Source organism: Scomber japonicus, chromosome 2, assembly GCF_027409825.1.
Source record: "Scomber japonicus isolate fScoJap1 chromosome 2, fScoJap1.pri, whole genome shotgun sequence".
Classification (NCBI taxonomy): domain Eukaryota; kingdom Metazoa; phylum Chordata; class Actinopteri; order Scombriformes; family Scombridae; genus Scomber; species Scomber japonicus.
This window is the reverse complement of record NC_070579.1, coordinates 9,759,127-9,784,925: the sequence shown is the minus strand read 5'-3', so window position 1 is coordinate 9,784,925 and position 25,799 is coordinate 9,759,127. Positions and strand designations below refer to the sequence as shown.

Sequence of the window (25,799 nt, the reverse complement as noted above, 5' to 3'; positions counted from 1 at the left end):
ATGTGTGATGCTGCTAACTGACCCTGTCTTGGCCTGGTTTTAATCTCAATGTGACTTCCTGGTTTAACCTCCTGAGACCTGAGCTTCTGTTTGGTATTGACATTTCTAATTTCTCCTAGATATCTCGGATTAGTAGGACCTGATAATTGGTTTATTTTACTATGTAACACAATGAATATAACATAAAACTATTTCCTTTATACTTTCCCTTTGCATGAACAATGATAAAGTCCCATTGTCCTTAAATGGGTACGTCCTCATAAGCAGTGTCATAGCTTATTGCTGTTGCTAAAATGAGTCAAATTTGTGTAGCATATTAAACTACAAACAATATTTAAGCATAAATAAACACGATTCAACCATAAAATTTGATATGGTTTTGTACCAGGTCCACTTTTGATTGACTTGGCCAAGATGCCTGCTATCTCATTTTACACTGATTGATGTAATGTGCTTTTGCGACCACTAGGTGGCAGAAAAAAGTGAGTACGAATGAGGACAACAGATCAAAGTTAAGCAGAATTAAGTATGAAGTCCAGCAAATGTGAGGTCGCAGGAGGTTAAATATATGTTACTGTATAAATATAATGCTCATAAATGCCCAGTTTGTGATTTTGTCTCATGCATATATGGTATTTATCTAATTAGTATTTTCTGAAATGTTGCTTTCTACCTCATGATGCTCCACTGGCCAGAAATCAGAGACATTGAATGGATGAACTGGACACTCTCAAATGATAAATTAGTCTAACTATGTGAGAATGTAAAGTAGAGCAGTGAAGTGGTTCATACATCCAAAATGTTGGACCCGAACAGAAACAGACTAGTAGAAACTTGCCCGAACCTGATGTGCATAAATTAACTTTCAAAAAGGAAAGAGCTCATCCGAAGGGCGCAGTCAGACTTTATACAAAGAGACCTGAGGATCACGAGACCTGATCCAAAAGTGGTAGATCCAAACTTACTCTAATAGAGAGAGAAAACACTTAAACTTCAGTGGTCCGCAGTAGAAAAGAGAATAAATAAAGTCTGGTATGGTCAAAGTGTTGTTTATGTGCTTCAAAGACTTACTTAGGAAGAAGATAGATAATCATTGTCTCACCCACCCCCTCAAATAGTTTATTTTATAGTCTTTTGTGACATACATAGCTGCTTAGAGCTGATACTCATTCAATCAAATCAATTAGGATCTAATGGAGTATAATCTATAATAAACAAGACCTTAAAGACCTGGATTAGTCTGAGTAGGACCAGATCATTTTGACCTGGGCCTACTCAGGTCCTGGGTTGGGTCTCAGTTCCTCAAAACTGAACGAGACCTCTAATGAGAAGCAGATGAGGGCAGAGTGATGCTGTAAAAAGAACGATGAGGCCTTGACGCTCGCAACAAATAGAAGAAAAATAATGGACAGTATTTAGATTTCATTTGATCCCCCTCCCTAAATTCGATGGGTACACCAGCAGGGGAAAACTGTAAGCCCTGTCTTATATATTATGCTGTAGTGAAGGACTGGGGTGGTGGCTCTGTCCTCTCTCTCTCTCTCTCTCTCTCTCTCTCTCTCTCTCTCTCTCTCTCTCTCTCTCCTCCCTCTCTCTCTCTCTCTCTCTCTCTCTCTCTCTCTCTCTCTCTCTCTCTCTCTCTCTCTCTCTGTGGCTGCGGCTGATAGTACAACTGCTGCAGGAGGAAGGCGGGCTGACTGCTCGGCCTTACATAACAACATGTACAAATTCAACCAGAGAGAGGAGAGAGGAGGGAGGGGGTAGAGGGTGGAGGGTGGAGGGGGGGAGGTGAGACAGCTCAGAGAGTGAGAGACTGAGGGAGAGAGATCGAAAAAGACCCTCTGGGATGACAGAGAGGATAGAAGAGAGAAAAATGTAGTGTAAAGAATCCAAAATGAATGATGACTTCGATCCTGTGAATATTGGTCTACTATTATTTTAGTTGTAAGTGATTTAAATGGTAGCAGAGCATCTTGAATTGTGATGTTCTGTCTGTTGCCACATTTGATTGTGACTCAAGTTATCATCATTTCTTCTTCTTCCGTCTTCATCCTGATGCAGTTAACGGTTAAATCCACACTTAATAACGCAGAGCCAGAAACTGCTCTCTGTGGGTAAACACTTTCAAGCGTGTGGTGTTTCAGCCCTGAATCCGTGCAGATTTTCACTCATATGGATGATCTCACAACTCGCAGTTTACAGTAGGTTTGAAAGCCAACGTTCAGAGCAAACGCAAGGAGGAGGAAGAGGAGGAAGAGGAGAGGAGGAGAGGAAGGGTGTGGAGTTCAGGGTGCTGGATAAGGATGCCTGTATCCTATCGAAGATCTGCAATTAACTTACATACTGTTCATATTCTGACTCATAATTAGTCTCTACACCAGTTCACATTCATAAATTCCCCCATCAGTCATTGATAAATGTTTGATTAATCCTTCTGTTTGATTAAAAGAAATTCACAATCACTATTTTATGGTCCAGGTGAACATTTTAGCAAAAGTCTGGCTAAAGTAAATGTATTACAGTGTTTTTACAGATCTGAAATGTAAAAAAAGATGGGTCAAATTTGACCCTGAACAGTAAGCTCTCTGCTCTTTTTGAGGTTTCTTCTTGAAAATGACATACCCAAAATGAATAGAGTATATCTCTGCATCTACAAAGTGTATTTGAATAATTTTGGTGTCATAATAAAGGGAACACTTGTGTAATTTGCTCAGATGTGTAAGTAGCCTATCAGTATTTATGTCACTGGCTCAGAGTAAATTAAAATGGCACACAAATATAAATTACTTTTAATTTCCGCCACACATTTTCATGAATATGTCTTTGAAATGATGAGGATGAAGCTAAAACTCTATATCAAATCATAGCACAATGTGTGACCATTATCTCTGCCAAGTTTGGTCCTTATAAAGTGAAACAGAGCAAAATTACAGAGGTTTTAGTACAGACTGCTTAGGCGAACTCTCCAAAATGGCCATCTTGGCACACATCCATATCCGCAGTTTGTTTAGACGACATCTTGCCATTTTCGTTCAAATAAATGATCAAAAATACTGACAAACTCTCTCAAACATTGCTACCGTCTCTCACTCCACCCGCAATGGGCAGAAAGCGGGTGGTTTATCGCTGGATTTAGCTCCGGAAGATACGCAGGCTAATATCTCGGCAGGGGATTGGTCGATTTGGATGATTGACAGCTCGTTTTAACCGTTAGAGCCAATAGATTTTAGGGGCAGTGTCGAAATGTGTGCCAGACACATGATTGGCTAACTATAAGGAAGCAAATGGACCGTACACGAAACGAACTTCGTTGCATTCGTCTGAGGTTGAAGTTTCATTGGTTGTAAACAAACACCGCCATGTTGGACTTACTAAAACCAGCGTTTTTTGCTCTCAAGTACAACTTTTCATCACAAAACTTCAAAGGTAAGACAGAATTTCTGTTAGTCGCTGTAAATAAGTGGTTGTTTACCTTAGTTTGTGTTCTTTGGCTGCTGGTTTACTGAGCGGTAGCAATGGAAAGGGAGCGTAGTCCTCGGGTCCTATGCTCCCCGATCGCGACTAACTCGGTTGCTAGCTCAGCGGCTAACTCATCTGCTAACTCATCTGCTAACTCGACTGCTAACTCAGCAGCTAAGTCAGCGGCTAACTCAGCTAACTGGCTAACTGGCTAACTGGTTAACTGTAGACCCGGTCCTATGTTCCCCGCTTTGTATGTGACCGGGGATGATCCCCAATGGAAATGTGGAGGGTGGGTTGACTTTCTGACGCTATTCAGATTTTGATATTTGATCATTAATATGCTTGGTGTTTTAGTTGTGTTTGGTGTGTGTAAAACTGACTTATATGCGTTTGTAGCGGAGTTTCTCCTGTTTAATTTGATGTGCAGTATGACTGTATTTCTACATAATTAGGGCAGCGTTTTATGCCTTTTGCTGCGGAGAGTCTTGGAGTTCATTAACCACAATCATTGATGTAAAGTGCTGCTTGACCCCAAACTATGCTTCAACTAGGCATGGGATGATAACCGTGTTCAAGGTATACCGCGATTTGAAAAAGCCACGATAACCGAAACCACTAAATTTTCTGTCGTACCTTTCCGTATGTTTTTAGTCTGGTCAAAGACGGAAAGTGCTGGTCAGAAATCCCTCAGGTGGTGCAGCTGCAGCGTAGAGAACCCTCACACTGTCATTACAGTGTATATTCAGGTTAAATTAACATGTCTGTCTTTATTTTTCTTCCTTTTAGTAACATTTTAGAGCTGTAATTGCAATACCGTGAAACCATGATATTTTTGCTTATGGTTATCATATCGCCAGAATCTCATACCGCCTATGCCTAGCTTCAACCATAGTTTATTCACGATACTCACAATCCTTCCTGCCTCTTCTCATTCATACATGTTTGACTGTTTGTGCTCATTCACCCCAAACAGCCAAAATACCAACTGTACATTGATGTAAGGTAGCTAGCAACACACCCATTGACTGTATAATAGTATTTTTTCAGCTTAGCCTCTACCTGAACTCCAAAACTCTTATTATTTATTCCGATTTCCTTTCGTTTCTCTACATTCATGAAGTAGATTCATAAAGCTTTGGGATATATGTGAATTTCCTTTTGTATCTTTCCCTCAATTTGTCCCTCTCCTGGTAAACTTGTATCTAATCGTGTCTTTCCGTTGATTTTGTCACACTATCTCCGTGTCTATAATTTGCTTTGCGTTGTGTCTGAACACACAGTTAAGGATGAAATTCAGTGTAGATCTTTTGGGTGTGGAAAATTGCCAGATTTGAACAGAGGCCGCTGTTATCTTCCTGTTTCCCTCTGATAGTTGATGTTGGGTTCTTTTAAGCATGAAGTCAACCTTAACCTACCCTTAACATCATAGCTGGGAGCTTAAATTTAACCAGGCCGTCACCACTGAGGCAGCAGATCAGAAACATCTGCTGTACCATCTATAATAACTCTGTTTGGTTTGCTGTTTGGGGTGCGGACCTGTCATTGCTCTTACTGTAGGAGCTCACTTGTCAACAAACAGTGAGTGATACTGTTTCACTTGACATCCATGGCCATCTTTTTCCTATCATTATCTCAGTTTTCAGACAGTAAAAACAAGATAAGTCAACGTCATGGAAAACAGAAACCTGGAAATTGAAGAAGCACACAGTAAGGCTCATAGGGGGTTAGATAAGAGCAAATGGTTTCCCCTCTTTAAGCACATGAGTCAAGCACCAAGAAACCAACTATTCCTGGGGAGTTCTGGTCCTCTGAAATGAAGCCAACGGGGAAGTAACTTAGAACTGCATTCTATCAAAAGGCCACCAGGGGGCGACCGTCTCTATACAAGTCAATGGAGAATTCACCAACTTCTCACTTGATTTCTAACCTCAGTAAACGTTTTCAAAATGTGTTTATGGTCTCAATCGCTAGTTTAAAGCCTTCTTCAATGCAGTATGATGTTCATTTGTGAAATTTTGGCCTCCCTGATTTTATATTTGACGATAAAGCAGGGTATGCATTAGGGCGTGGCTACATCCTGATTGACAGGTTGATTGACCAATGTCCTCGAGATCCAGCCCTCGCAACCAGAACAACCTCCTCGCTACGCCCATGGCCCCGCCTCATGCCCATATAAGTAGAATCCGTGTTTTTATTTTTCCCAGCATGCACCTGAAATTTTCAAGATGGCGCTGCCCAGATTCAAAACTATTGGCTTGCGAGCAGCAGTCCACAAACCAATGGGTGACGTCACGGATGTTACGTCCATTTCTTTTATACAGTCTATGGTATCAGCCAGATGTAGAAGTCTGCGGTTGTATTGGGGAGCTCCCAGGTAGGAATGTGTATGATAATGAGGATGCAAAGCAGGGATGATCTCGTTTAGATAATCAAATGTTGCATAATTTCCATCTGTCAGCATGTGTCATCATCCACACTTTACATTGTCATTTTAGTAATTTAGCTGACAATGTTATTCAGTGTGACATCAGTAGAATAAGCTCTGATTACCATATCATATGATGATTACAGCGAACCAGAAGCAAAGAGTGCGAGTGCAAAAGTCAGTTTGTTACTGCATTTTGCAATAATTATGTAATCTTGCAATCCATTAAAGTGGTGCACATGAAAGAAACAGAACGAGAAGAGGAAGAATTGTGCAAACGGTCGTGACTACATACAAAGATGAATATTGTATTAGACGTCAAATACATACAACATGCAGATATCCACCAATCCCAATTGAAACTGACTTTTTTTTTTTTTTTTTTTTTACTAATTAACAAGCCACTGGAAAATCATAACTTTGTACATTTACAAAATACAAAATGCATTTTTGACTTTTAAAGGCTAAGGCTTTATATTTTTTCCTTATTGTTAACAAATCACCTAAAAACACACTTGCATTTTTGGCACTGTACAGTAGTTGATTTTCATTTTTAAATCCTGCTCACATATTCCTGATACAGAAATACTCACAAGTACAACAAAGGTGAATTAATCCACTGCTGAAAATAGTCCCCCAACTTCAGCACTATTTACTCATCTATTAGTCATATTTGCAAAAAAAAGTCAAAGACCTGTTTCTTTTCAAATTAAAAGTTGTTATTTAAGATTGAAGTCTTCAGTAGGAGTTAATCATTTGTCGCTATTTTCGAGCATTAAACCAGAAATTCAGAAAGAAAAGGTGCAATGAAATTATATAATTGAAGATTGTCAGTCAATCCTCAAACAATGAACAAAAACATGACGGACATATGATATTTCTGTTCATTTCATGCTTTAATTTAAGGAGTTTTACAGTGTCCTCATCTCTTCTAACAGATATGTGTGATTGTCTGCTGTTATTTTTCATCTCTTCATATGTACAAAGTTAATGTAAAACATAAATAGGAAGAATTTAATTGGTATTTTTAATTTCTCAATGCACTTGTCTCTATTTAATTTGCATGTATATCTGTTTATCTGTTATCATCAGTCTGTAGTTTGAGTTTTATTCTAATGATAGAAAGTATAAAAGACCATTTGACAGCTGACATTACAGTTGCCCTAATCCACCAACTGATGACACCAAAAACTCTGTATATTTCAAATGGTTTCCATGGTGACGAGCAGCTGGGAAAAGCAGAGATCAGCAGTATCGGTGATTCATTTGAACTAAATACAATAAAATTTAAAAATTAATAGCGGCATCCTTTTTTTCTAACCCGAAAACTGATGTACGGCCAAAGGCTGTAAAGGATACGAGTGCATCGAGCGATCGATGTCTTATCTCTTTTTTTCGAGGATTATTTATCTGCATGGGTACCATTTTTAGCATCCTCTTCCTAACAAGACTGTACAAATACTCTTCTTAGAAATAAATCCTAAAAAAATCAACTGCAGGAACTATTTCACAGGAACAATTTACAAACTCTCGTCTCTTTTTTTATCCTTTACTCAAACTAAACTAACATCAAACTTTTCACTAACACATTTCCAGTGACCCTGACTCAAACTTTTCGGTTCCCTCTCTCTGTCCTGTTCCCCAAAAATCCCTCGCTCCACCCGACAGCCTCCAATCCAACAGCTGTCAGGCCTAGGTGGAGACGGACGGACAGATGGATGGAAAGCAAGAGGGAGGAGGAGGCAAGGGATGGATGGAAGGAAGGAAGGAGGATAGGGAGAGGTGTGACCCACATAGCAGAGCCTGGAGTATTTATAGAAGAAAGTGTCCTAATTGGCGAGCCGCTGGGAGAGCGACAGCACTGCACTGGTACCCTACTCCTTGTCCTTCACCTCCCCAACCCTCCATTCTCCTCGTCCTTTGCCTCCTCTTGCTACCTCATCCACCCCTTCCTTCGTCTCCTGCTCTTTTTGTCCTCCCCACCAATCTCTCACATCCCTGACATCCTCTGACCTCAACCTTGCACCCCCGCCTCCTCTTTTAAAGCTCCAACTTTACTCCGTCCTCTGCCAGTTTCACCTCCTCTTATGCCCTCTTTTCTTCCTCTTTCCCCTTCCGCCTCCGACTTCTCGCTACATCCTCTCCTTGTCTCCTCTCATTCTGACGTTTGTCCTCATTGGTCAAGGTTGTTTTTTTTTCCCCCTTCCCCTTCAGTCACATCTTTCCTTTCTCATTCCTTCTTATTTCAAGCTTTCAGTGTGTGTGACTCCCTCAGGGGGTCAGGTGACAGAGTTGAAGCTGACATATTGTTGGGCAGGTGTAACCACTTACTCTCCAATGATCCTCCCAGATGTTCTCTTCAAGGTTAGAAATAACTTTCCCCAGTGTATGACAGTACTACTTCTGCTTTTTTTTACTTTCCACACTTCACCGAAACCGAAATATCCCATTTCAGTGTAATTCAGTATTCAGTAATAGTGGTATATTTGGAAGACTATCAGGTAGCTGGACATAAAAACCAGAGTATGATTTACTTTCTGTAGGATTTGACCTGCAAAAATCCTCCTAAAACCTCCATGGAAGATTTCTTTAACAAAGTTAATCTTTGTGTCGTCCTCCCGGGTCAAATTGACCCCATCTGTTTTGACTGTTCCTTCTTTCCTCCCTTGCTTCCTTCCGTCTGTCTGTCCTTCCTCCCCTTCCTCGCTCCTTCTTTCCTTCCTTCCGTCTGTCCTTCCTTCCTTCCTTCTTCCTTTTCTTTCTTTCCTCCCCCACCTTCCTTCCTTCCTCATTCTTTCCTTCCCTCCTTCTCTCTTTCTTTCCTCCTCCATCTTCCTTCCTTCCTCCTTTCCTTGCTTCGTCCTCCCTTCTTCCCTCCTTTTCCTTTCTTTCCTTCCTTCCTTCCTTCCTTCCCTCCTTCCTTCCTCCCTTCTTTCCTTACTTCTTCCTCCCTCCTTCCCTTACTTCTTCTTCCCTCCTTTTCCTTCCTTCCCTCCTCCCTCCTTTCCTTGCTTCTTCCTCCCTTCTTCCCTCCTTTTCCTTTCCTTCCCTCCTTCCTTCCTCCCTTCTTTCCTCCCTTCCTCCCTCCTTCCCCTACTTCTTCCTCCCGGCTTTCCTTCCTTTCTTCCTTCCTTCCTTCGTCCCACCTTTCCTTACTTCTTTCGCCCTTCCTTCCTTGACTCGAGGACAACAGGAGGGTTAAAAGTGTCAAAACTACTTCATAGAATTTATTCCAGGCATGTTAGATTATACGATGTGATTTAATATGACAAAGTCTGGAAATGTGAATGGATGGGTTAAGTGAAAGATGGATGGAAAGAAAGGAGAAAACTCACGTAGGAAGTACTCGGAAGCATCCGCCTCATAGTCAGCATCCTCCGGGAAGTGATCTATCTGCTTACACATGCCTTTAAAAGAACCTGTGTGAGAAAGAAAGAAAGAATGATAGGGAGATAGAGGGAACAGCAGGGGGAAAGAGAAAAGAGAAGAATTATAAATACTCTCAAAAGTCAAAGGAGTCAAATTTGCACAATTTTTAACGGAAACATGCATAGCTATGACAGAAGAAAAGGAGCAGTGTGTGTAAAGTGTGTGTGTGTGTGTGTGTGTGTGTGCAGAAAGGTAGATTCAGGTAGAGTGAGAAAAAAAGGAGAGAAATAGAAGAGGGGAAATGGAGGAAAAGAGGGGGAGCGTGAAAGAGGAGACGAAGGTTAGATGCAACTTTTGAGACAAAGAAAAACAAAAGGAGAGGAAAAGAGAGAGATTTGTCAACAGCTTTGAAAAGAAACACATCACAGGGCAGAAAAGTGACAGACAGAAGAAGAAGAAGAAGAGGAGGAAGAGGAAGAGTGGAGGAGTTTAATCTAAACGCCTCGACAGAGCAGGCGGGAGTGTGAGAAGAGAAGGAAGGAGGAGGAGGAAGAGGCAGGAGGAGAGAGAGTGAGCAAAATGCAAATGAAAGAGAGGAAGAAAGGAGAGCTGATAGTGCCGCTCATTAAGAGGGATTGTATATATGTGTGTGTGTTTGTGTGTGTGTGTGTGTGTGTGTGTGTGTGCGTGTGTGTGTGTGTTTAGCTTGGTTCAGCTCCAGTGGTAATTGTATGCCCTCCCAAACCACTGCAATTAAACGGGCCCTTGTTAATTGGCGATTGAAGGACGAAAGAGTAGGGCCCGGCTTTTCAAACGGGCATCGGTTACACACACACACACACACACACACACACACACACACACACACACACTGTAGCATCAGCCCTATTGTCGTTCTCACTCATCACACTGAGAGCACTCACGGCTAAGTTTTCACCTTCATGACCACAGAGAGAAATAAAGAACGATTTTTACACCAAAGCCCGACACATAAAAGTCTATTAAAAAGAGTAAAAAAAATAAAAAAAATAAAATAAAATGATGACAGGACTCTTCCACACAAGCTTGTTTCATATTTACATATATCTTTAATACACCTCAGTCGGAGCCACAGCAAACACTCAGGCGAACAAAGTGTTTTTCATCAGGTAGACTTTGATAGATACATTAAAAGATGCTTCACCAGGAAGCGGCTCGGAAACCTTTCAGCGTGCCGCGAAACGCTTTCATCATTTCTATAATTTTCGGTGTGTGTGTGTGTGTGTGTGTGTAAAGAAGAGCTGCGTGTCGAAACCTCACCTCAGTTCCAGGGGAGGACTGTGATGATGAGCAACAGTACTGCCGTGTTTTACTGGGAGAAATAGCCTCAAACTCACATGCCCTTTTTGTCTCAGTTACTAGCTGTAATTCTTTGTTGTGCAAATATGAAGGGGATACTACAAAGCTGTAAAGACTTGAATCACGCTGTGTGTGCTCAAGAGGCTTTTAGTCAAATATAGAAATAAGTGTTAAAATGAATACAAGTCTTTTCTTTTCTTTTTGCTCTCTGGTGCACACGATAGAGATCTCAGCATTTCTAAAAAAAAAGGCTGAGTCATCTGTTATAAAAAAGACATTACATCATTACTTTTTCATAGTTCTGATTAGTTTTTTTTGTCCTGATATGACATCAATATGAATAACAGGATATTACTATCAGCTTACACCTCTCATCTGTATTCATAGCGTGACTTTTCACAGTTATTAAAGTCGATATTAATTCAGCGACACATGTAAGAGAACATCATTAACCGTGGCCTGAATATCGAGAAGGCTGATGGTACACGAGCGCAATCATGGCTAAATATAATTTTTTTTTTTTTTTTTCTGTGTCAGCATTTTTCTTTGTGTGAAAATTGTGTTGCTGCTTTCTGTTCATTCTTTTCCTTACATCTAAGTGTACGTCAGAAACTGTTTTAAGTCTCCTTGGTGACAATGAGAGCATGAAAGAAAAGGAAGTGTGCAGTCTGCAGGTTTTACTTCTCCTACTTTCATCGTCTTTTAGGAAGTAAATGTTTGTTGTTGAGCTGATTTATATTTCAAATTTTTAACATCACAGCTGATTAGACAAGGTGTGTTTTGGATGTGTTTACTGTTAACAGTGAGGAGATAAAAATCTAAATTCTTTCCTTCACCATCGAGTTGTTGCACAATGTTCCCGCTAAGATTATTTCACACATCTTTGCAGGTGAAACCAAACCAGTGATAACACACATTAAGCAAAAAGGAGTAAAAACAAGTCATTTATTACAGGTTTTATTTTTATGAGAGTTTGCATAGTTATAGAGGAGTGGTCATTCTACTGCCCTGCATGGCTTATACCTTATACCCCTTTTCCACTGAGCTAGTGCTAGAGCCAGTGCTCAGTTGGTGCCTTTTGAAGCACTTCCATGATTCACCAGTGAGAGGCAGCAACATGGCGCAAGGCATCTAGCCTGCCAGAAACGAAGAAAAAGAAGTAGAAGAAGAAGAAGATGACAGCTCTGGCAAAAAAAAGATAAAAATAGTACTTTTAAGCAACAAATCTTTAACCCTCTGTAAATGCCAAGCTAGTCAGCTAATGAACGTTAACCCCGTTAGTCTGCTAATAAACGTTGGCCACGCTAGCCGGCTAATAAGCGTTAACCCCGCTAGCCGGCTAATAAACGTTAGCACCGCTAGCCGGCTAATAAACGTTAGCCCTGCCCCCAGTCTACTGACGTAATCTGTTCTTGCTTTAGACCAGCAAAGAGTTGGTGCTCGCTCTGGCTCCGTTTCTGAGGCTCCAGGCTGGAGCTTTGGCGGTGGAAAAACAAAGAACCGGTGCTTAGTCAGGCTCTGTCTCCGAACCAGCACCAGCTCCAGCTCAGTGGAAAAGGGATATGTTATAGACTTTTAATTGTTTATGAGAAGATTCACTTTATAATGCTATCTGTCAGAAATGTGCATGGTTTTATTTAGTTTCCAGCTGTGTGCAAGTTAAATGAAACTATAGGAAACTTTCCACTATGCCAACTGCTGTTTTGAAGTAGCTACTTTAGCACTAAAGAGCTGGTATAATTACTATACTGGGTTGAAAATTGACCCAGTTTGGCTCAATACTGGGTTAATCAATGTGTTGCTCTGATCCAGTGTTGGTGTTTTTGTAATTTTGCTGTTGGGTTATTAATCTAATCTCAAATATATGTATTTTAACCCACAATTAGACACCTTAAAATCTAATTTATTGCAAATTCAGTGTAAATTGTCGATATTTAAAACAGACAAATTTACAATGAGTAACAAATAGTGACGTAATAGTATATTTAAGCTGGAATAGATGATAATAGTTCAATATTGTATCATAGTTTAGACTCATGATAGCGGGGAAAGTTAAGTTTAAGGTCCCAGTTTTCTCAAGACTTGAATTATGTTTTGATATTTTTTATGTATTGTATGATGGATAATTTTAGTGCATTAGTTTGAATTGTTTAACTATTGATTGATTGAATGAGATGTTTATTGCCGTGGGTGGGTTGAATGATTGACCACATTTGCCTTTTTGGTGTATTTTTAATGTGTGGGAATCATTTTAAAGGAACATTTTGTCCTTAAAAGGATCTAACTCGGATTGAAACATTGTCTATTTGAATAAAAACTGTGGGTTTGGCTCCTACTCATCGCTGCGTACTGACCCAAATTGATTCAATTTTGACTTTTCAGTGTGCGGCTCACCTCCAATTTAAAATTAAATCTATCGACCCACGCGATTAAAATCAACCAATATCATTCTCTGCACGCATGATTTCTGTTACTTCTCTCAACCGTCTAACATACATGCTGCAATAATAAAAGATTCAAAATGGTGTCCGCTGTGGTTGCTAGGAGATTTTCTGATGTGCAAAGTAGAAGATACAGAAGAAGACACTGTTTGTATTATCACTCCCTCAACTTTAATAATAATAATACTACTGCTTCGTATTTGTGTGTTTGGTTTTCAGGGTTAATTTGACTGTTGGAGTGTTTGGATGCTCCACACGAATTTCCCACATTATGTCAGAAACGCCATCATCTCCACTCTCTTTCCTCCATCACTCCACCTCTCTCTCTCTCCCTCATCCTTTCACACTCTCCCTCACTCCCTCCAACACATGCCCACCCACGCTGCAGCACAAGCACATGTAATCTGGAATTGCATTTTCCCTTCCCTCTCTCTGCTATCTCTCCCTCACACAAACCTCTCTCTCTCTCTCTCTCTCTCTCTCTCTCTCTCTCTCTCTCTCTCTCTCTCTCTCTCTCTCTCTCTCTCTCTCTCTCTCTCTCTCTCTCTCTCTCTCTCTCTCTCTCTCTCTCTCTCTCTCTCTCTCTCTCTCTCCTTCCTCTATCTGTCTCTCACATACATACATGTGCCTGTACCCCGAGGACCAGATTCCCATTTGAACTGAGCTGGCAGCTCAGCCCTCCTCTCTTCCTCTACTTCTCTCTCTCGCTTCCTTTTATTCTTTCTGCAATTCACATGAAGGACACACTTTATTGTCTTGACAGAGAAGAAGAAGAAACCTGTGAGATATCTATGAGCAGCACTCGTGTACATTTTTTGGATATTAACAGAAACCAAAACATCACATTGATCTAAAATTTCCAGCATTGTGATTATCAAAAAGCCTTTATCATATATAGTCATCACTGTATCACTGTACACACGTGTTGTCACATGTTCTCGTCATATGAGTCAATCAGCTGATCATATTTGTTTTCTAATTTATGAATGACAGTAGTTTTGTACTAGTGTTTTTAATATGAGATCCCGCTCAACTAACAAAATTTGCCGCCGACACTGAAACATCTGTACTGTAGAAAGGCAGTTAAATCTCTTTACATGCGGGATGAATGCAAAACAACATTTAGCATTTACTGCTTCATCGTCATCATACGTCAACATATAATATATACGTGGCAACTCATGCGTTCTATAATTAACACTGATGCAACATGGAAATACTAAAGTAAAGTGTATTTGGGTTGACAACCATACATTTTTTCCTTTTCAGATGTGAGACCAGCATTTTCCAAATTCAATGTGTTTGAAAAGCCCACTCTTTGAGATTAAAGGCCTCGTTCACACTATGTCAGATGGATGGGAAGAATCGGAAAAGTTGACACGTTAAGAGACTGATGAGCATGAACGTCATCTGACAATTTAGGAAAGTTGTGTGATAGTTGATCGTTTAACCCTCCTATTGTCCTCGAGTCAAGGAAGGAAAGGAGGAAGGATGAAAGGAGGGATGGAGGGAGGGAGGAAAAAGGAGGGAGGGAGGGAGAAAGAAGGAAGGAAAGAAAGAAGAAAGGGAGGGAGGAAGAAGGAAGGAAAGGAGGGTGGACGGTGGGAGGGAGAAAGGAAAGGAGGAAGGTGGGGAGAGGAAGGAGAGAGAAGGACGGAGGGAGGAAGGAAAGAAAGGAAGGAAGGAATAAAGAGATGGAATGTAGGGGGGAGGGAAGAGAGAGAAGGAGGGAGGGAGGAAAGAGAGAGGAAAGAAAGAAAGAGAAGGAGGGAGGAAGGAAGGCCAGACAGATTCAATTTGGGTTTAATTACACTGATGATGGACTTGGCTGATGCAAGGTGTCTACGCTTGTGTTTAAGGCACTTTAATAATGTTAAACGATATTTGGATATTATTATAAAGATATAGATCTATTTCCCACAATGCAATGCAACAACAGATGCACAAATTACCAATGCACAACCTGACAGTAATGATGTAAACTGATGATTCTTCAATTTTAGATTTTCTGCTCATAATTGATAATCTATTTAAAACTTTTGACTTTTTATGGAAGAAATGTAAAAATTTGACCCTTCAAAAGCTAAAAAAGCAAAGATGTGAATAAAAAACATTAACTTCCATTAATTGTCAGTGAGTGAACACGCTTGTTATCAGAGCTCAGGTGGCTCCTCTAAATGTAATGCAGCCTCCTTTAATGTTATTCATTCCACCTGCGCTCTCCTTTTTTTTCTGTGACCAGAGTCCTTTAAATTGGGAGTAGTGAAAGAAATGAGGTAATGACTTTGGACACCACTGCTGTAAAGGCTTACTGGGACACATAGAGCCTTTGTTAATGTTATTAGTAACACCTGTGCTTTGCCAACTATGACAAGTCAACAAGATCTGCTGTGGAGAAAAAAAGGCTTGTTTCTCTAACCCTTAAAGAGCCCTGCACTCACACAGGTGTTCTCCATGTTTTAGGCTAATTAGACTGAGCAGGTTGACATCAGGTTGAGTTCGTTAGTCACCAAAACTTAATGAGCTAATAAGAAACATAAAGACGTAAGTTGTGCAGGTGCAGCAACACGGACTGTGAGGTGAAGAATGTCTCAATCAAGCCAAGTCTGTAAACACCCACATGGTCCTTAGAGGAGGTTTAATCAGGCGAAATAAGTGAAAACACCTGTGTGTGAGTGTGTGAGTATGTTGGAGGTTTAGACAAAATACGTGTTTAGGTTAATCACTGACTTAATTCCCATTTATGCTCAACGTTAAATATGGATCCGGATACAGACGGAGCCTTCTGTGCGTGCTCTGCGTTCATTTCGTCCGTATTTCTGCACGTTTCCATAAAGCTTACGGATACGGACCAAACGGAGCAGTACCACCGGAAACCATGGGGGGGCAGTGTTGCTGTCACTACTCGATACGTAGCTCCAGTGAGACACGAAGAAGAAATAACAATGGAGGAACTTTTTGAAGAAAGGTTGTGTGAGTTGGTTAGAAACTTTAAACATATCGTTTTTGTCTTTTATGCAAGAGGAACATTATCAATATCTCCTCCACAGTCGCCATGTTTGTTTTTGAGTTTGTTGTTGTCATAAACTTTTGACTCAGTGCTGCCCCCTGGTGGATGTATTGGTTAACATCCATGCCAACGTAAAGGACGCATGGAAGTATGTGAGCAGTGACGGTAACATCGTTTGAAACTGACGTATACATTTTCATATGTCCATTGAGCATAAATGGGCCCCTTAGCCACATTCCTGTATGTGCTACTATACAAAGAAATATACTTTCCTACTACTCGTACTAACTCTCAGATGGTTTACTAGATTCTCCAGAAATGCAGAGTATGCATCAAGAGCTGACTACTCACACTCACATTACCCAAGATGCAACGCAACTTCTGAAAAAAACCCAAAATACAAACGTCACAGATCACCACCTCGGTGGTTTCCAGTTAGCTACAGCGAGGTGAGGGTATATTCGTTTCCTGTTTTCAAAATAAAAGCACCAATTCTATCGTTATGGTTTTCTTAATAATAAAAGGTAACGGATGTTTTATTTTATGAAAATGACAGGAAGTGTGTTACTCCCTACGGCTAACTTAAGCGGCTCCGAATTCTCAGGAACAAAACTTTAAACAGGTGTTATTTGGACAAATTAGCGTCACATTGTGAATCTAAAGGGCTACTTTACTTTCTTCCTAAAAAGGTTAGAAATGTGGATAAAGTGGTTTATTTACAGAGTTAGAGCTAAAATGAAATCAGCTTCAGCCTGATGACTTCAGCTCGGGTAGGAACCAAATGCATTGTGGGTTATCGTGTAGTTTACTACAGTGTAAACGGTCTGCTTACTATCTGGTCCTTTAGTGTGTAAAATGGAAGTATGTAGTATAGAAGTATGTGGTTTCGAACCCAGCCAATAATCAGAACCTAACCCTGGTAAATGCAGATGTAAACACAAGGTAATACATCCACTTAAAATATGCAGGAATATTATTGAAATCAGTTTGCAGATTAAACTTCAGCGCTCATTTCCTTTTAAACAACAACGGTCACTGTGCTCAAATGTAACAGTAAACAGGTTGAAAGTCGGATGTTTGGTGGTTAAATACAGTATAGATTTCAAATACATCCTCTTCATCGCTCACTCAAAGAGAGTGCACCCCTCGACAATTTGTCACCATTGACCTTTGTGTCTTTTATAAAAATCCCATCCCAGAAACTCCCCCTCCTCCCCCTCCTCCCACTCCCCTTCCTCCCCTCCTCTCCCTCCCCTCCTCTCCCTCCCCTTCTCCACAGGCGTCATTATGAGGTGTCGCTCTTCCAAATTGCCCCTATTAAATTATACATCCTGCTTAAACATGGAACAGATACTATTATTCTGAGACCAACCTGCACCTCGGGGGTCAGGACGTCTCTGTCTCCCACTTATCCTCACAGCACGAAGGGGGGGGGCCCCCCAGTGGATGAGACCCCCGTGACCCCCTCCTGCTGTCACGAGCCAATCAGAGGCTCGCTTGTCGGACTGACCTAATGGCTGTTAAAGATAAGTTAATGTAGTGTGATGAAAGACTAGCAGACATCCTTTTATGAAGTATTAACATCCTAACCCACTCACTGAGATGTAGCAGGAAGTGTGTGTGTGTGTGTGTGTGTGTGTGTGTGTGTGTTTGTGTGTGTTTGTGTGTGTGTGTGTGTGTGAGATGTAATATAAAGTACAAACGCCCTCCGCTGAACCAGCTCTGTGTGTTATGCAAATACTTGGCGTAGCGTCTTTATTCTTTATGCTAATTACGGCTCAGTCTATCTGTATGCTAAAATGCCATTAAAGTAATCCCTCCGCTGCTAAAGGTGGATGAACATCAGAGACCCTCAAAGGAGACGTGTTGCACGGCAGAGATGGCTATCGGGTCGGTTCAGTCGATTACGAGCCCGATGCACACAAAATCAGTTTTATTCTTTTCTTGATCTCTTTATGTTAATTCATCCAGAGGGAGGATTTACTCATGAGTGACGCTCCTTTGTTCTTCCCCTCCTTCTATCCTTCCTTGCTTCGTTCCTTCCTTCCTCCTTTCCTCTCCCTCCTCCTTTCCTTCCTTCTTTCCTTCTCTCCTTACTTCCTTCCTCCCTCCCTCCCTACTCATTTCCTTCCTCCTTCCTTCCTTCCTTCCTCCCTCCCTCCTTACTCCTTTCCTTCCTCCCTCCCTGCTCCTTTCCTTCCGTCCTTCCTTCCTCATTTCCTCCCTCCCACTCCTTTCCTTCCTTCTCTCCTTCTCTCCTTACTTCCTTCCTCCCTCCCTCCTTACCCCTTTCCTTCCTCCCTCCCTGCTCCTTTCCTTCCTTCCTTCCTTCCTTCCTCCCTTCCTCCCTCCCTCCCTCCTTCTTTCCTTCCCTCCGTCCTTATTTCCTCTGTCCTTCTTTCCTTCCTCTTTTCCTTTCTTCTCTCTCCTACCTTCCTTCCTACTTTCCTTTCTTTCCTTCCTTCCTCCTGCCTTTCCTTTCCTTCCTTCCTTCTTCCTTCCTCCCTTCCTTCTTTCCTCGCTCCCTCCTACCTTCCTTCCTTCTTTATTTCCTCCGTCCTTTCTTCCTTCCTTCCTTCCTTTCATTCCTCCCTTCCTTCTTTCCTTTACTTCCTTCCTTCCTTCTTCCTCCCTTCCTTCCTTGACTCGAGGACAACAGGAAGGTTAACAGTCCAGCAGCTAATGTTTATACTTTAGATTCACAAGCTGCTAAATGTTCTTCAGGCTAATGAACATATTTTTAATCCTAACTCTAAAGTTGTGTTGTTCCTACTGGAGCTAAGAGGAAACCTCTGTGTGTCCTACCAGAGCAGATCCACCTTCACACTTATACCATAGGACATTATAAGGAACCATGAAAGGACACCTATGCAGGTTATATATTTATAACCCTGTAATACCCAGCGGCGGTTAGCTCTGTGCCGTTCATCGTACCTGGATAGCTTTTAGGACAGGGTGTTCTTTTTTGGAAAATGACTGTGCTCACCAAATGAGATCTATCAGTCGATGTGTTACATGTTTACCATTTATGGAATTTATTTAAAAAAAAGTAAAAGTGCTAAATATCCATAGTTATAGAAGGATAAAGCAGAACTATATAACATATTTTTCTTACTTTACTAATGTAAAATAATGTAGCTTTACTCCAGTCTACATGAGCTCTGTGCAGATGCATCATGGGGGAATAAAATGGACAAAATAATAATTGAGATAATAAGTATTGTCTCTGTTTACAGATACTAGGTAGGTCAGGATCAGGAGCACAAAAAATAGATTGGAGCATCAAATTCAGGCTCTAGTTTAGCTCCAGTCTTAACTCTTGGATCTTTAGGCTTGTGCCCAGTTGGCCTGTTCAGTAATCCATCTACTGTATAACTCTATGGTTGTATGAATTAATTTTGTTATACACATGAAAATACTTCATTTAAACAACTTTAAACAACAGAATAAAAGTATGAATTTAGTTTTTACAGATACTCATTTTTAAAGGAGGTAGGTCAGGATCAGGAGCAAAAAAAAAAACTAGATTTGAACATTAAATTCAGGCTCCAGTTTAGCTCCAGACTTAACCCTTAGATATTTATTTATATATTTTTAATTTAGCACCTGGACCTGAGTACTGTGTTTAGTTTTTTTTCCATGTTCCTTGGTGAAAGAAATGACAATAAAATGAGTCTGAGTCTGGTTGTATGAATTTACATGAAAATACTTCATTTAAACAACTTTTTTTTAATGTGGCTACCTCTTTTCAGAATAAAAGCATGAGTTTATTCTTGTTTTTCATCATTTATAATCCAGGAATGATCACATAATATCATATCCCTCCTTTTGTGATTGTTTGATAATGTTTTTGTTGGCTTCCTCTTGACTAGTATTGTGTGTGTGTATATATATATATATATATATTTGAGTTTATTGATTCGGCTACACACAAAAAGAACAACAAATACAATCATCAACACTTCACACACATTTCAGGATAAAAGCTGCGACATAATAAAGATGGTCGTGTTCCATTTCACGAGACAGACAGAGAAAAAGAAAGCGTTCACTTCATTAAGCGACTTCATTGTGAGCTGTATTTCATTTTAATCTTTGAACCCGGACAGCCCAATTCATTTCCGCACAATTTCAGAACCAATTCGACAATGGAGAGACCTATTAAAGATAATTGTAATAAATGTGGAATTAGATTCTCACTCTATTTGCTTTAACTAATTTAGAGTAAGCAATTACTTTTTTCCCTATCAGCGTGTGTGTGTGTGTGTGTGTGTGTGTGTGTGTGTGTGTGTGGTCACAACACAAAAATGAGTTGTGACTGAGAAAAGAGAGAACTGCTGGGTTTCACTGCTCCTTCCTGTCTTTGATGCTTTTATTTATTCATTTCTTTTGACAGGGAAGTGGAGCAGTGTGTCGTCATGTGGTGCAAAAAAAAAAAAACAGAAAGCAGCTTTAATGGTTGCTTAATTGTAATTTGGCAGGACGTGCACGGTGTGTGGCGGAGAGGGAGCCACGGAGGCCAGGTGGTCAGAGGCTATCCCATAACCCATAACCAGGTGTTCACACTTTCCCTCCAAATGAGTTCATCACTGCTAAAAATGTTCAAATGAGCGAGGCACAAAATGCTACAGCGGCACAAAAAAATGAGCTTCCCAACATTTACAGAACGGGTGCATGGTGATTGAGAAATGGAGGCAGTGTACTCTAATTTAGACGTTTAGATTGGGGGGGGATGGGGGTGGGGGTGGGGGGGGGTGATATGAGGAGACTATTGCTGCATTCACATTATTTAGATTTTAATTACAAGAAACTCAATTTGAAAAACTGCTAAAGTCAGCCTTCTAGTTGTAATTCAGAGTCAGAAACAGGAAGAATATTTCCCACTTGGTGAAAGGAAAATGTGTGGTAACCATGGTAACGGTCAATGTCTGTTACATCCAAATAAAATCCAATATTATAACTTATACAATCAAGTTCAGCTCATTTTAAAACACAGGCAGATACTTCCTGTTTTTATCTGGTTTCTCTTGTTAGCCTTCGTGTCTGTTTTCTTCCTTCTGTCCTTCTTTCCTTCCTTTCTTTCTTTCCTTCCTCCCTCCCTCCTTCTCTCTTTCTTTCCTTCCCCCTACCTTCTTCCCTTCCTGCTTTCCTCTGTCCTTCTTTACTCCCTTCCTTTCTCCCTCCCTCCTACCTTCCTTCTTTCCTCCTTCCCTCCTACCTTCCTTCCTTCTTTCCTTCCTCCCTTCCTTCTTTCTTTTCCTCCTTTCCTTCCTTTCTTTCCTCCCTCCCTCCTACCTTCCTTCTTTCCTTCCTCCCTTCCTTCTTTCCTTCCTTTCTTTCCTCCTTCCCTCACCTTCCTTCCTTCTTTCCTCTGTCCTTCTTTCCTTCCTCCATTCCTTCCCTCCTTCCTTCCTTCCTCCCTTTCTTCCTTCTTCCTTCCTCCCTTCCTTCTTTCCTTTCCTCCTTTCCTTCCTTTCTTTCCTCCCTCCCTCCTACCTTCCTTCTTTCCTTCCTCCCTTCCTTCTTTCCTTCCTTTCTTTCCTCCTTCCCTCACCTTCCTTCCTTCTTTCCTCTGTCCTTCTTTCCTTCCTCCCTTCCTTCCCTCCTTCCTTCCTCCCTCCTTTTCTTCCTTCTTCCTTCCTCCCTTCCTTCCATGACTCGAGGACAACAGGACGACTAGACTAGATCTAAATGATGCAGCTACGAGGCTGTTAATGGAGGTAACAGCCTTCCAAATTATAATAACGGGGGATTTTCTTGTTCTTCTCTTTCTGCCAACATTGTGTAGATGCTGCTGGAGCGGTTTAAAATAGTTACTTTAGTTATGTTGTGTAAATCTGCTGCTGTTAATATGCCATGGAGCAAACTACACACTTTTTAAACCCTATTAACCAGAGAGTACACGAAGAATCTGCAAAACTGTAGATTAATTGAGTATTCAGCAATATCGATGCCAGTTGCAATATGGTTAAGATTAGTCAGCTAACTATACTTGATTGAGGTTGGGGAAAGAATGTAATGGATGGTAAACAACAAACAAACACACACAAACAAATAAAACTATGAGAGGATGTGAACTCACAAAAATTTAAAATATACCCATCTACCACCCAGACCCCACTCGTATATAATCCTGCCTTGCTCCATAAAGGATACACTACTTCCTGTACTGGTGCTGAGTGATGGCTTAACCCTCCTGTCGTCCTCCTGGGTCAAATTGACCCCATCTCTTTGACTGTCCTTCCTTCCTCCCTCCCTCCCTCCCTACTCCTTTCCTTCCTTCCTTCCTTCCTTCCTCCCTCCCTACTCATTTCCTTCCTCTCTCCCTACTCCTTTCTTCCTTTCCTCCCTCCCTACTCCTTTCCTTCCTTCCTTCCTTCCTCCCCCCTCCTTACTTCTTTCCTTCCTTCCTTCCTCCCTCCCTCCCTCCCTCCTTACTCATTTCCTTCCTCCTTCCCTAATCCTTTCCTTCCTTCCTTACTTCTTTCCTTCCTTCCCTCCTTCCTCCCTCCTTACTCCTTTCCTTCCTTCTCTCCTTCCTTCCTCCCTCCCTCCCTGTGCATCTGCTAAAACAACAAACTTGCCATGTTAGAGGCGCCATGTTGTTACTCTTAAAAATCCCATCATGTATTCCTTTGTGTATCCAGCATAAGATCAGCTGAAGAGTTGCAGACATCTTTCTCCCATCTATCTCCTTTTTTATCTCAAATTTGTATTGTAAAAGAAAAGTTGGATTATTCGGTCTCTGTAATTCATGAGGGTCAAAAAAACACAGCAACACTTTTTATTAGGGGACAGAACTGTAGAAGTAGGACTTGCATTGTGTCACCGACATATAGCACTTTCAGGACAAGAGTGTTACAACTTGGTGAGGTTTTGTTGTCCTGCCCCCCCCCTCACACTACCTCACTATTCTTAAAAATAGGTACAGCAAGCTGACACAGCCAGCTGTCACAGCCAGCTGTCACAAGATATCTCTAACTCTAAAATGACTAGAATGAAAACAGACAGTGAGTATTTAGACAAGAACTGAACATGATTATTATAAAGGAATGTGTTTGTACTCTTCACTCCTGTCTCACATCTGACTTCAATCCATGCTGGACCCAGGACGAGCTGGCGAACATAAAATCAGAGGGAGGTATATTAGCTGATTTCATAGCTTCTTCTATTTTGGACTCTCCGGCTCTCTGTTCCCTCAAAGGTCAGCACTGTCAATTCAGTTTGCAGTTAGTCAAGAGTCAAAGTTCACCAAAGTTAAAAGTTTATACCAAAACTCTAGAAAATGAATAAATACATTGATTACAGTAGAAAATGTAGGAGGTATAAATGCTGATATCTGACATATAATGTAACAAAGCAAGTACAAAAAAAGTGATGGATCAAAACAAGAATAGAGAGATATAGTTTTGACTGTTCCTTCTGTCCTTCCTTCCTTTCTTTCCTTCCTCCCTCCCCTCCTTCTCTCTTTCTTTCCTCCCCCTACCTTATTCCCTTCCTTCTCTGCCCTTCTTTACTTTACTCTTTACTTCCTTTCTCCCTTCCTCCTGCCTTCCTTTTTTCCTACCTTCCCTCCTTCCTCCTTTCCTTCCTTTCTTCCTTCCTTCTGTCCTTCCTTCCTTTCTTTCCTTCCTTCCTCCCTCCCTCCCTCCTTCTCTCTTTCTTTCCTCCCCCTACCTTCTTCCCTTCCTTCTCTGTTCTTCTTTACTCCCTTCCTTTCCCCCTCTCTCCTACCTTCCTTTTTTCCTCCCTCCCTCCTCCCTTCCTTCCTTCTTTCCTTCCTTCCTCCCTTCCTTCTTTCCTTTTCTCCTTTCCTTCCTTTCTTTCCTCCCTCCCTTCTACCTTCATTCCTTCCTCCATTTCCTTCCTCCCTTCCTTCTTTCCTTTCCTCCTTTCCTTCCTTTCTTCCTTCCTTTCAGATATGCAGATATTTTACATATAATGTAACAAAACAAATAAAAACAGTGATGGATCAAAACAAGAATAGAGAGATATAGACTAAAAGGAGGGAAGGAAACACAAAGGAAAAAAAAGATGATTGCAGCTAATGAGACACTTTGCACCCGTCAACTTATCATTTGAAGGTGTAATATTTTCAGACAGGATTTAGATTAGAAAAGGGTTAAAAAAAAATTAGACAATTAGAATTAATGAGCCCAGCCTGAAAGAGTTTTAATTGGGAGTAAGAGCAACCACCTGCAAACAACTACACTGTCCCCCTTTTGAGAAATCCCTTAGCTCTCTTTCTCGTCCCTCCACTGCTCTATCCTAGTTTTGTTTAGTGAAACTTTCTGCGATGTTTTCCTCACCCCCCCTCCTCCCTCCCACCCACCCCTTATCCTTTCCACCCTGATGAATGCCTTTGGCGCAGAAGGAGAGAACGAAGACTGAAAAAAGGGAGTGAAAGGAGTTAATGAGGAGAGGGAACGAGAGAAGGCAAGGAGAAACAGAGAGAGAGAGGCACGGGGGTAAAAGAAAGAGACAGACGGAGGAAATGTGAGAGACGGAGAGGTGACAGAAATGAAAGAAGTGTGAGATTCACAATGCTCGATAGCGTCCCAGCAAAGCTCATTGATTAATGAGGCAACAGATGTTTAGTCCTGTATAAAGTTTCACTGGGCAGCTAAATGTGGAACAGCTACCTGCCCTCATTTTTTTGCAGCTCCACATTACAAACCTCCCCAAATCCTCTCTGGTACATATACAGCACACTGGGCAGCAGAGCAGATTATATTATTATGATTTACTGTATGTCATTATATAAAACACAAATCTGAGACGACATCAAAACTTGACAAATGTATCTCGATGTCACTTTAGATTTAACCTCTCTGGCTTTTTGCACTTTGCACATTTCTTCCTGAGTCTCTGAATTCAGTGAAATGTTCCTCTCTCTCTTTTCTTTTTGCGTTTCTCACGCTGTTATTTTTTTTTGTTCATTGCATATTTTTGTATCTGCTTGTTCCAGCAAATGAAGGTGAAGTGAAATGTGAAACTTTTGATTTCTGTTCGAAAATCTCTAATAACACTAATAACTCAAAATAAAAAAATCCAGCCTTGGAACATAACCTCATCTGAGTAGATAAGTATTTAAAAAAAGATTGTTTCTGTTTTTAGCTGCTTTTATCAAACACCATTTCTCATGAGCTCCAAGACTATTGCTGGTTTACGACAAAGAATACGAGGTTAGGGCTGTATTTCTGTATTTAGTTCATATGTTTATAAAAAGAGGAGGACAGAGTGGACTTGTGAAAAGTGTTTCGTAGAGTTCAAGTTGATGGATATATAGATTAAGTTGAGTCACAAAGACATAAATATCCTCTTTCTAGTTAAACACAGGTACGGAAAGTAAAACCGCAGGAACCAGCTTCATTGTTGTCAGGAAGATGGATAGAATAAACACTGAATGAGAATTTACATTGAGTTACAGAAGCTAGTGGAGCAGAGACTTGCCCAAAAGTGACGTCATTACTTAAAGTCTGTGTAAAGTCAGAATAAATATGTGTTCTGAGTTTGACATACCACAGAAAAGTGTGTTGTTAACCACCCTGCCAAATTTGAATGATTTAAAAAAATCGCCAAATATATGAAATTAGGCTTCAAAGTTGTGTAAAAATCAGCCTCTTTCTCTGCTACCAAACACTGTGGGCGTGGTTCGCTGAAACCCCGCCCCCTACAAAGTGTCACCTGTCAATCAAAGTCACCACCTCTACCAGAAACATGGAAACATCTGATAGCTTTCTGCCACTAGCTC

At 40.9% G+C, this 25,799-nt stretch overlaps 1 long non-coding RNA gene and 1 pseudogene across 2 annotated transcripts in view; one reads left to right on the top strand and one right to left on the bottom strand.

Moving 5' to 3' along the window:
• The window catches only part of LOC128380414 (voltage-dependent calcium channel gamma-2 subunit-like), an 88,069-nt pseudogene that overhangs the window by 15,711 nt on the left and 46,559 nt on the right, over positions 1-25,799 (bottom strand).
• Positions 3,362-25,799, top strand: part of LOC128380424 (uncharacterized) — a 70,975-nt gene continuing 48,537 nt past the window's right edge. For both annotated transcript variants that reach the window (XR_008323487.1, XR_008323486.1), the window contains exon 1: positions 3,362-3,426. This is a non-coding gene — a long non-coding RNA (uncharacterized LOC128380424). The remainder of the gene's footprint in view (positions 3,427-25,799) is intronic.